Below are 12512 nucleotides of genomic sequence, written 5' to 3' on the forward strand. Positions count from 1 at the left end.
GGGAGAGAGAGCGCGCGCGCGCGTGGGAGAGAGAGCGCGCGCGCGCGTGGGAGAGAGAGCGCGGCGCGCGTGGGAGAGAGAGCGCGCGCGCGCGTGGGAGAGAGAGCGCGCGCGCGCGTGGGAGAGAGAGCGCGCGCGCGCGTGGGAGAGAGAGCGCGCGTGGGAGGGGGAGCGCGGGCGAGGGGGAGCGCGGGCGAGGGAGGGGGAGCGCGGGCGAGGGAGGGGGAGCGGGCACGAGGGAGGGGGAGCGGGCGCGAGGGAGGGGGGAGCGGGCGCGAGGGAGGGGGAGCGGGCGCGAGGGAGGGGGAGCGGGCGCGAGGGAGGGGGAGCGGGGGAAGGGGAGCGGGCGCGAGGGAGGGGGAGCGGGCGCGAGGGAGGGGGAGCGGGCGCGAGGGAGGGGGAGCGGGCGCGAGGGAGGGGGAGCGCGCACGAGGGAGAGGGAGCGCGCGCGAGGGAGAGGGAGCGCGCGCGAGGGAGAGGGAGCGCGCGCGAGGGAGAGGGAGCGCGCGCGAGGGAGAGGGAGCGCGCGCGAGGGAGAGGGAGCGCGCGCGCGTGAGAGAGCGCGCGCGTGGGAGAGAGAGAGAGCGCGCGCGTGGGAGAGACAGCGCGCGCGTGGGAGAGAGCGCACGCGTGGGAGAGACAGCGCGCGCGTGGGAGAGAGAGAGCGCACGCGTGGGAGAGAGAGAGCGCACGCGTGGGAGAGACAGCGCGCGCGTGGGAGAGAGAGCGTGTGCGCGTGTGGGAGAGAGAGAGCATGCGCTTGAGAAGATGTGTGTGAGGGAAGGTGTGCATGATGGAGAGTGAGAGAGAGAGAGAGAACAAAGAACAATACAGCACAGGAATAGACCCTTCCGCCCTCCAAGCCTGTCCTGGTCACGATACCACCCTTGGCCAAAACTCTCAGCACTTACTAGTGCCGTATCCCTCTATACCCATCCTATCCATGTATTAGTCGAAACAAATGAGTGTGTGTGTGCGTTTGAGTGGACGTAAAGGCTTATTCCAGGTTAGTTTCAGATTGACTTACGTGTCTCCATCATCGTCAGGCTGCAGTAACTCACTGATGTCCATGTTCTGAATGGTTGTCCGAGCTTCTCCAGCTTTGCAGGTATTATGGGTTGTGGGGGTATGATGTGCGGTGAGCGGACTATTGTCTGTGTGGGTGTTATGGGCTGTTGGGACGTGTTCGGGTTGTAATATGGGATCGGTAGAAGGTTTGGTTGGACAGAGGGTGCGTCTGCAATGGCTCCTGACAGTGGCCATTGGTGGAACTGTGTCTGAGGGGCCTCGAATCCGTTGGGATCAGAACTGGGTCTCAATGCCTGGAATGAGAAAGAATCATAGAATCATCATAGAACAGTGGTGCCAGAGTAAGTCTCCTTCTCCCCAATTCCCGCATCTCCCCCAATCCCCCCCTCCAATTATACTGTTCCCCCAATCCTCCCGTCTCCCCCAATCCCACCGACTCGCCCAAACCCTGCCATCTCCCCCAATACCACCCCCGTCCCACCCAAAACCTCCCAGCTCCCCCAATCCCTCAGATTCCCCAACCCCTCCATCTCCCCCAATACGCCCCCCCCGTCCAACCCAAACCTTCCAGCTCCCCCAATCCCTCCGACTCCCCCAACCCCCCCCCTCAATACCACCCCCCCATCTCCCCAATCCCTCCGACTCCCCCAACACCCTCCATCTCCCCCAATACCACCCCCCCCATCCCACCCAATCCCCTCCCCCCTCTCCACCGCCTCCCCCCAATAGTTCTATAATGCTATAATGTTGTAGTCACTTACCATGAAGTTGCTCTGGTGTGCTGGGTAGAAAGGGTCAGGGTCACTGCTGGGGGCAGGATACCCAAATGACGGGTAGACTGCTGTAGTGTTGAAGGGGTTGGTGGCATTGCTTGATGCGAACCCGTTTGGTGGACCATAGTGACTCGCTTCTGTGGACATTATGGGTTGGCACACATCCACATGCCAAGAGGGATATGTTGGCTGGAACACAGGACCAGGATCAGCTCCAGAGGTGGAAAAATTTAAATTCTTCTGCAAAATAAACCGAGAACTTCCATTCAGATTTAAAATTCGATGACATGCGATGCAAAGGTATTGGAGAGTGAGAGACAGAGAGTGAGAGACAGAGAGACGGGGGGGGGGGGGGACAGGGACAGAGGGACAGAGAGTCAGAGAGTCAGAGAGTCAGAGGGACAGAGGGGACAGAGGGACAGAGGGACAGAGGGACAGAGGGACAGAGGGACAGAGGGACAGAGGGACAGAGAGTCAGAGGGACAGAGAGTCAGAGGGACAGAGGGACAGAGAGTCAGAGAGGTCAGAGGGACAGAGGGACAGAGGGACAGAGGGACAGAGGGACAGAGGGACAGAGAGTCAGAGAGTCAGAGGGACAGAGAGTCAGAGGGACAGAGAGTCAGAGGGACAGAGAGTCAGAGGGACAGAGAGTCAGAGGACAGAGAGTCAGAGGGACAGAGAGTCAGAGGGACAGAGAGTCAGAGGGACAGAGTCAGAGGGACAGAGAGTCAGAGGGACAGAGAGTCAGAGGGACAGAGAGTCAGAGGGAGAGAGTCAGAGGGAGAGAGAGAGAGAGAGAGAATTAGAGAGAGAGAGAGAGAGAGAGAGAGAGAGAGAGAGAGGGAGAATCAGAGAGAGAGACCTAGGAAAGAAGAGACCTGAGGGGGAGAGAGAGAGGGACAGAGGGAGAGAGGAAGTGAGGGAGAGAGATTGCAGATAAGGTTCACGAGAATGGTAACGAGATGAGGAACGTCAGTTCCGTGTGTCGATTGGAGACGCTGGCACTGTACTCCTTGGGGAAGAGAGGGTCACGAGGGTGGATTGGGACAAAGTGAATAGCTCATTGGGAAACCCAGACAAAAACAACAGGCCGCATCTGCTCAAAGAGTTCAGGTTGGCTTATATATGGAATAACAGACACCCCGGAGTGAGTAACAGACTGGAATCTACTCGAGGGTTCAGGATGATTTATATACAGAATAACAGGTACCCGGGAGTGAGTACAGACTGGAATCTAATCGTGGGGGTCGGGGAGGTTTATATATAGAATAACAGATACCCGGGAGTGAGTTACAGACTGGAACCTAATCGAGGAGTTCAGGGGGGGATTATATATCGAATAACAGATACCAGGACTGAGTTTCAGACTGGAATCTAATCGAGGGTTCAGGGTGGTTTATATATAGAATAATAGATACCGAGGAGTGAGTTACAGACTGGAATCTAATCGAGGGGTTTGGGTGGTATATATATATATATATATGTATATATATATATATATAGAATAACAGATACTTGGGAGTGAGTTACAGACTGGAATCTAATCGAGGGGTTCAGTGTGGTTTATCTATAGAATAACAGATACCCGGGAGTGAGTTACAGACTGGAATCTAATCGAGGGGTTTGGGTGGTTTATATATAGAATAACAGATACCTGGGAATGAGTTACAGACTGGAATCTAATTGAGGGGTTCAGGGTGGTTTATCTATAGAATAACAGATACCCGGGAGTGAGTTACAGACTGGAATCTAATCGAGGGTTCAGGGTGGTTTATCTATAGAATAACAGATACCCGGGAGTGAGTTACAGACTGGAATCTAATCGAGGGGTTTGGGTGGTTTATATATAGAATAACAGATATCTGGGAATGAGTCACAGACTGGAATCTAATCGAGGGGTTTGGGTGATTTATATACAGAATAATAGATACCCGGGAGTGAGTTACAGACTGGAATCTAATCGAGGGGTTCGGGGTGGTTTATAGACAGAATAACAGATACCCGGGAGTGAGTTACAGACTGGAATCTAATCGAGGGGTTTGGGATGGTTTATATATAGAATAACAGATACTCGGGAGTGAGTTACAGACTGGAATCTGATCGAGGGGTTCAGGGTGGTTTATATATAGAATAACAGATACCCGGGAGTGAGTTACAGACTGGAATCTAATCGAGGGGTTTGGGTGGTTTATATACAGAATAACAGATACTCGGGAGAGAGTTACAGACTGGAATCTGGTCGAGGGGTTCAGGGTGGTTTATATATAGAATAACAGATACCCGGGAGTGAGTTACAGACTGGAATCTAATCGAGGGGTTCGGGATGGTTTATATATAGAATAACAGATACTCGGGAGTGAGTTACAGACTGGAATCTGATTGAGGGGTTCAGGGTGGTTTATATATAGAATAACAGATACCCGGGAGTGAGTTACAGACTGGAATCTAATCGAGAGGTTTGGGTGGTTTATATATAGAATAACAGATACCCGGGAGTGAGTTACAGACTGGAATCTAATCGAGGTGTTTGGGTGGTTTATATACAGAATAACAGATACTCGGGAGTGAGTCACAGACTGGAATCTAATCGAGGTGTTCGGGGTGGTTTATATATAGAATAACAAATACCCGGGAGTGAGTCACAGACTGGAATCTAATCGAGGGGTTCAGGGTGGTTTATGTATAGAATAACAGATACCCGGGAGTGAGTCACAGACTGGAATCTAATCGAGGGGTTCAGGGTGGTCATTGTATAGAATAAAAGATACCCGGGAGTGAGTTACAGACTGGAATCGAATCGAGGGTTCGGGGTGGTTTATGTATAGAATAACAGATACCCAGGAGTGAGTTACAGACTGGAATCTAATCGAGGGGTTCGGGGTGGTTTACATATATAATAACAGATACCTGGGAGTGAGTTACAGACTGGAATCTAATCGAGGGGTTCAGGGTGGTTTATATATAGAATAACAGATACCCGGGAGTGAGTTACAGACTGGAATCTAATCGAGGGGTTCAGGGTGGTTTATATATAGAATAACAGATACCCGGGAGTGAGTTACAGACTGGAATCTAATCGAGGGGTTTGGGTGGTTTATATATAGAATAACAGATACTCGGGAGTGAGTCACAGACTGGAATCTAATCGAGGGGTTCAGGGTGGTTTATGTATAGAATAACAGATATCCGGGAGTGAGTTACAGACTGGAATCGAATCGAGGGTTCGGGGTGGTTTATGTATAGAATAACAGATACCCGGGAGTGAGTTACAGACTGGAATCTAATCGAGGGGTTTGGGTGGTTTATATATAGAATAACAGATACCCGGGAGTGAGTTACAGACTGGAATCTAATCGAGGTGTTTGGGTGGTTTATATACAGAATAACAGATACTCGGGAGTGAGTCACAGACTGGAATCTAATCGAGGTGTTCGGGGTGGTTTATATATAGAATAACAAATACCCGGGAGTGAGTCACAGACTGGAATCTAATCGAGGGGTTCAGGGTGGTTTATGTATAGAATAACAGATACCCGGGAGTGAGTCACAGACTGGAATCGAATCGAGGGTTCGGGGTGGTTTATGTATAGAATAACAGATACCCAGGAGTGAGTTACAGACTGGAATCTAATCGAGGGGTTCGGGGTGGTTTACATATATAATAACAGATACCTGGGAGTGAGTTACAGACTGGAATCTAATCGAGGGGTTCAGGGTGGTTTATATATAGAATAACAGATACCCGGGAGTGAGTTACAGACTGGAATCTAATCGAGGGGTTCAGGGTGGTTTATATATAGAATAACAGATACCCGGGAGTGAGTTACAGACTGGAATCTAATCGAGGGGTTTGGGTGGTTTATATATAGAATAACAGATACTCGGGAGTGAGTCACAGACTGGAATCTAATCGAGGGGTTCAGGGTGGTTTATGTATAGAATAACAGATATCCGGGAGTGAGTTACAGACTGGAATCGAATCGAGGGTTCGGGGTGGTTTATGTATAGAATAACAGATACCCGGGAGTGAGTTACAGACTGGAATCTAATCGAGGGGTTTGGGTGGTTTATATATAGAATAACAGATACTCGGGAGAGAGTTACAGACTGGAATCTGGTCGAGGGGTTCAGGGTGGTTTATATATAGAATAACAGATACCCGGGAGTGAGTTACAGACTGGAATCTAATCGAGGGGTTCGGGATGGTTTATATATAGAATAACAGATACTCGGGAGTGAGTTACAGACTGGAATCTGATTGAGGGGTTCAGGGTGGTTTATATATAGAATAACAGATACCCGGGAGTGAGTTACAGACTGGAATCTAATCGAGAGGTTTGGGTGGTTTATATATAGAATAACAGATACCCGGGAGTGAGTTACAGACTGGAATCTAATCGAGGTGTTTGGGTGGTTTATATACAGAATAACAGATACTCGGGAGTGAGTCACAGACTGGAATCTAATCGAGGTGTTCGGGGTGGTTTATATATAGAATAACAAATACCCGGGAGTGAGTCACAGACTGGAATCTAATCGAGGGGTTCAGGGTGGTTTATGTATAGAATAACAGATACCCGGGAGTGAGTCACAGACTGGAATCTAATCGAGGGGTTCAGGGTGGTCATTGTATAGAATAAAAGATACCCGGGAGTGAGTTACAGACTGGAATCGAATCGAGGGTTCGGGGTGGTTTATGTATAGAATAACAGATACCCAGGAGTGAGTTACAGACTGGAATCTAATCGAGGGGTTCGGGGTGGTTTACATATATAATAACAGATACCTGGGAGTGAGTTACAGACTGGAATCTAATCGAGGGGTTCAGGGTGGTTTATATATAGAATAACAGATACCCGGGAGTGAGTTACAGACTGGAATCTAATCGAGGGGTTCAGGGTGGTTTATATATAGAATAACAGATACCCGGGAGTGAGTTACAGACTGGAATCTAATCGAGGGGTTTGGGTGGTTTATATATAGAATAACAGATACTCGGGAGTGAGTCACAGACTGGAATCTAATCGAGGGGTTCAGGGTGGTTTATGTATAGAATAACAGATATCCGGGAGTGAGTTACAGACTGGAATCGAATCGAGGGTTCGGGGTGGTTTATGTATAGAATAACAGATACCCGGGAGTGAGTTACAGACTGGAATCTAATCGAGGGGTTTGGGTGGTTTATATATAGAATAACAGATACCCGGGAGTGAGTTACAGACTGGAATCTAATCGAGGTGTTTGGGTGGTTTATATACAGAATAACAGATACTCGGGAGTGAGTCACAGACTGGAATCTAATCGAGGTGTTCGGGGTGGTTTATATATAGAATAACAAATACCCGGGAGTGAGTCACAGACTGGAATCTAATCGAGGGGTTCAGGGTGGTTTATGTATAGAATAACAGATACCCGGGAGTGAGTCACAGACTGGAATCGAATCGAGGGTTCGGGGTGGTTTATGTATAGAATAACAGATACCCAGGAGTGAGTTACAGACTGGAATCTAATCGAGGGGTTCGGGGTGGTTTACATATATAATAACAGATACCTGGGAGTGAGTTACAGACTGGAATCTAATCGAGGGGTTCAGGGTGGTTTATATATAGAATAACAGATACCCGGGAGTGAGTTACAGACTGGAATCTAATCGAGGGGTTCAGGGTGGTTTATATATAGAATAACAGATACCCGGGAGTGAGTTACAGACTGGAATCTAATCGAGGGGTTTGGGTGGTTTATATATAGAATAACAGATACTCGGGAGTGAGTCACAGACTGGAATCTAATCGAGGGGTTCAGGGTGGTTTATGTATAGAATAACAGATATCCGGGAGTGAGTTACAGACTGGAATCGAATCGAGGGTTCGGGGTGGTTTATGTATAGAATAACAGATACCCGGGAGTGAGTTACAGACTGGAATCTAATCGAGGGGTTTGGGTGGTTTATATATAGAATAACAGATACCCAGGAGTGAGTTACAGACTGGAATCTAATCGAGGGGTTCGGGGTGGTTTACATATAGAATAACAGATACCCGGGAGTGAGTTACAGACTGGAATCTAATCGAGGGGTTCAGGGTGGTTTATATATAGAATAACAGATACCCGGGAGTGAGTTACAGACTGGAATCTAATCGGGGTGGTTTATACATAGGGGGCGGGATTCTCTCAGCCCGGGGCCGGGCCGGAGAATCCCCACGACCGGCGCGAATCGCGCCATGCGGCCCCGGCACGCGATTCTCCACAGAGTGAAGAATCGGCACCCTTGGCACCGGCGTGGTTGGCGCGGCGCCGGTCGCGGGCCGCTCTACGCGGCTGGCCTGCCGATTCACGGCCCGGGATGGGCCGAGCGGCCGTCGTGAAAACAGCGAGTCCCGCCGGCGCCGTCCACACCTGCTCTCAGCAGGCGGGAACTTGGCGTTGAAGGGTCGGGTGGCGGCATGTGGGGGGGTGGGGCGGTCTGACCCCAGGGGTGGGGGGGCCTCAGATGTGGCCTGGCCCGCGATCAGGGCCCACTGATCGGCGAGCCGGCCTCTCTGGCTGGGGGTCTCCTTTCCTATGCGTCGGCCCCTGCGGTCCTGTGCCATGTTGCGTCGGGGCCGGCGTGTTGAAGGAAGCCACTGCGCATGCATGTATCCCACACGCCCAGTTCACGCCGGGATCAGCAGCTGGTGCAGCGTGAACCGCTCCAGTGCTGTGCTGGCCCCCTGTAGGGACCAGAATTAGTTGTGAGGGCGGACCGTTCACGCCGGCGTAAAACACGACGGGTGTTTACGATGACGTGGACACTTTGCGCGGGATTCTCTAATCCCGCCCAGGATAACAGATACCCGGGAGTGAGTTACAGACTGGAATCTAATCGAGGGGTTCGGGTGGTTTATATATAGAATAACAAATACCTGGGAGTGAGTTACAGACTGGAATCTAATCGAGGGGTTCGGGGTGGTTTATATATAGAATAACAGATACTCGGGAGTGAGTCACAGACTGGAATCTAATCGAGGGGTTCCAGTGGTTTATATACAGAATAACAGATACCTGGGAGTGAGTTACAGACTGGAATCTAATCGAGGGGTTCGGGTGGTTTATCTATAGAATAACAGATACCCAGGAGTGAGTCACAGACTGGAATCTAATCGAGGGGTTTGGAGTGGTTTATATATAGAATAACAGATACCCGGGAGTGAGTTACAGACTGGAATCTAATCGAGGGGTTCGGGGTGGTTTATATATAGAATAACAGATACTCGGGAGTGAGTCACAGACTGGAATCTAATCGAGGGGTTCCAGTGGTTTATATACAGAATAACAGATACCTGGGAGTGAGTTACAGACTGGAATCTGATCGAGGGGTTCGGGTGGTTTATCTATAGAATAACAGATACCCAGGAGTGAGTCACAGACTGGAATCTAATCGAGGGGTTCGGGTGGTTTATATATAGAATAACAGATACCCGGGAGTGAGTCACAGACTGGAATCTAATCGAGGGGTTCGGGTGGTTTATATATAGAATAACAGATACCCGGGAGTGAGTTACAGACTGGAATCAAATCGAGGGGTTTGGGTGGTTTATATACAGAATAACAGATACTCGGGAGAGAGTTACAGACTGGAATCTGGTCGAGGGGTTCAGGGTGGTTTATATATAGAATAACAGATACCCGGGAGTGAGTTACAGACTGGAATCTAATCGAGGGGTTCGGGATGGTTTATATATAGAATAACAGATACTCGGGAGTGAGTTACAGACTGGAATCTGATTGAGGGGTTCAGGGTGGTTTATATATAGAATAACAGATACCCGGGAGTGAGTTACAGACTGGAATCTAATCGAGAGGTTTGGGTGGTTTATATATAGAATAACAGATACCCGGGAGTGAGTTACAGACTGGAATCTAATCGAGGTGTTTGGGTGGTTTATATACAGAATAACAGATACTCGGGAGTGAGTCACAGACTGGAATCTAATCGAGGTGTTCGGGGTGGTTTATATATAGAATAACAAATACCCGGGAGTGAGTCACAGACTGGAATCTAATCGAGGGGTTCAGGGTGGTTTATGTATAGAATAACAGATACCCGGGAGGGAGTCACAGACTGGAATCTAATCGAGGGGTTCAGGGTGGTCATTGTATAGAATAAAAGATACCCGGGAGTGAGTTACAGACTGGAATCGAATCGAGGGTTCGGGGTGGTTTATGTATAGAATAACAGATACCCAGGAGTGAGTTACAGACTGGAATCTAATCGAGGGGTTCGGGGTGGTTTACATATATAATAACAGATACCTGGGAGTGAGTTACAGACTGGAATCTAATCGAGGGGTTCAGGGTGGTTTATATATAGAATAACAGATACCCGGGAGTGAGTTACAGACTGGAATCTAATCGAGGGGTTCAGGGTGGTTTATATATAGAATAACAGATACCCGGGAGTGAGTTACAGACTGGAATCTAATCGAGGGGTTTGGGTGGTTTATATATAGAATAACAGATACTCGGGAGTGAGTCACAGACTGGAATCTAATCGAGGGGTTCAGGGTGGTTTATGTATAGAATAACAGATATCCGGGAGTGAGTTACAGACTGGAATCGAATCGAGGGTTCGGGGTGGTTTATGTATAGAATAACAGATACCCGGGAGTGAGTTACAGACTGGAATCTAATCGAGGGGTTTGGGTGGTTTATATATAGAATAACAGATACCCGGGAGTGAGTTACAGACTGGAATCTAATCGAGGTGTTTGGGTGGTTTATATACAGAATAACAGATACTCGGGAGTGAGTCACAGACTGGAATCTAATCGAGGTGTTCGGGGTGGTTTATATATAGAATAACAAATACCCGGGAGTGAGTCACAGACTGGAATCTAATCGAGGGGTTCAGGGTGGTTTATGTATAGAATAACAGATACCCGGGAGTGAGTCACAGACTGGAATCGAATCGAGGGTTCGGGGTGGTTTATGTATAGAATAACAGATACCCAGGAGTGAGTTACAGACTGGAATCTAATCGAGGGGTTCGGGGTGGTTTACATATATAATAACAGATACCTGGGAGTGAGTTACAGACTGGAATCTAATCGAGGGGTTCAGGGTGGTTTATATATAGAATAACAGATACCCGGGAGTGAGTTACAGACTGGAATCTAATCGAGGGGTTCAGGGTGGTTTATATATAGAATAACAGATACCCGGGAGTGAGTTACAGACTGGAATCTAATCGAGGGGTTTGGGTGGTTTATATATAGAATAACAGATACTCGGGAGTGAGTCACAGACTGGAATCTAATCGAGGGGTTCAGGGTGGTTTATGTATAGAATAACAGATATCCGGGAGTGAGTTACAGACTGGAATCGAATCGAGGGTTCGGGGTGGTTTATGTATAGAATAACAGATACCCGGGAGTGAGTTACAGACTGGAATCTAATCGAGGGGTTTGGGTGGTTTATATATAGAATAACAGATACCCAGGAGTGAGTTACAGACTGGAATCTAATCGAGGGGTTCGGGGTGGTTTACATATAGAATAACAGATACCCGGGAGTGAGTTACAGACTGGAATCTAATCGAGGGGTTCAGGGTGGTTTATATATAGAATAACAGATACCCGGGAGTGAGTTACAGACTGGAATCTAATCGGGGTGGTTTATACATAGGGGGCGGGATTCTCTCAGCCCGGGGCCGGGCCGGAGAATCCCCACGACCGGCGCGAATCGCGCCATGCGGCCCCGGCACGCGATTCTCCACAGAGTGAAGAATCGGCACCCTTGGCACCGGCGTGGTTGGCGCGGCGCCGGTCGCGGGCCGCTCTACGCGGCTGGCCTGCCGATTCACGGCCCGGGATGGGCCGAGCGGCCGTCGTGAAAACAGCGAGTCCCGCCGGCGCCGTCCACACCTGCTCTCAGCAGGCGGGAACTTGGCGTTGAAGGGTCGGGTGGCGGCATGTGGGGGGGTGGGGCGGTCTGACCCCAGGGGTGGGGGGGCCTCAGATGTGGCCTGGCCCGCGATCAGGGCCCACTGATCGGCGAGCCGGCCTCTCTGGCTGGGGGTCTCCTTTCCTATGCGTCGGCCCCTGCGGTCCTGTGCCATGTTGCGTCGGGGCCGGCGTGTTGAAGGAAGCCACTGCGCATGCATGTATCCCACACGCCCAGTTCACGCCGGGATCAGCAGCTGGTGCAGCGTGAACCGCTCCAGTGCTGTGCTGGCCCCCTGTAGGGACCAGAATTAGTTGTGAGGGCGGACCGTTCACGCCGGCGTAAAACACGACGGGTGTTTACGATGACGTGGACACTTTGCGCGGGATTCTCTAATCCCGCCCAGGATAACAGATACCCGGGAGTGAGTTACAGACTGGAATCTAATCGAGGGGTTCGGGTGGTTTATATATAGAATAACAGATACCCGGGAGTGAGTTACAGACTGGAATCTAATCGAGGGGTTCGGGGTGGTTTATATATAGAATAACAGATACCCGGGAGTGAGTCACAGACTGGAATCTAATCGAGGGGTTCCAGTGGTTTATATACAGAATAACAGATACCCGGGAGTGAGTTACAGACTGGAATCTAATCGAGGGGTTCGGGGTGGTTTATATACAGAATAACAGATACCCGGGAGTGAGTTACAGACTGGAATCTAATCGAGGGGTTCGGGTGGTTTATATATAGAATAACAGATACCCGGGAGTGAGTCACAGACTGGAA

Source organism: Scyliorhinus torazame, chromosome 12, assembly GCF_047496885.1.
Source record: "Scyliorhinus torazame isolate Kashiwa2021f chromosome 12, sScyTor2.1, whole genome shotgun sequence".
NCBI lineage: Eukaryota > Metazoa > Chordata > Chondrichthyes > Carcharhiniformes > Scyliorhinidae > Scyliorhinus > Scyliorhinus torazame.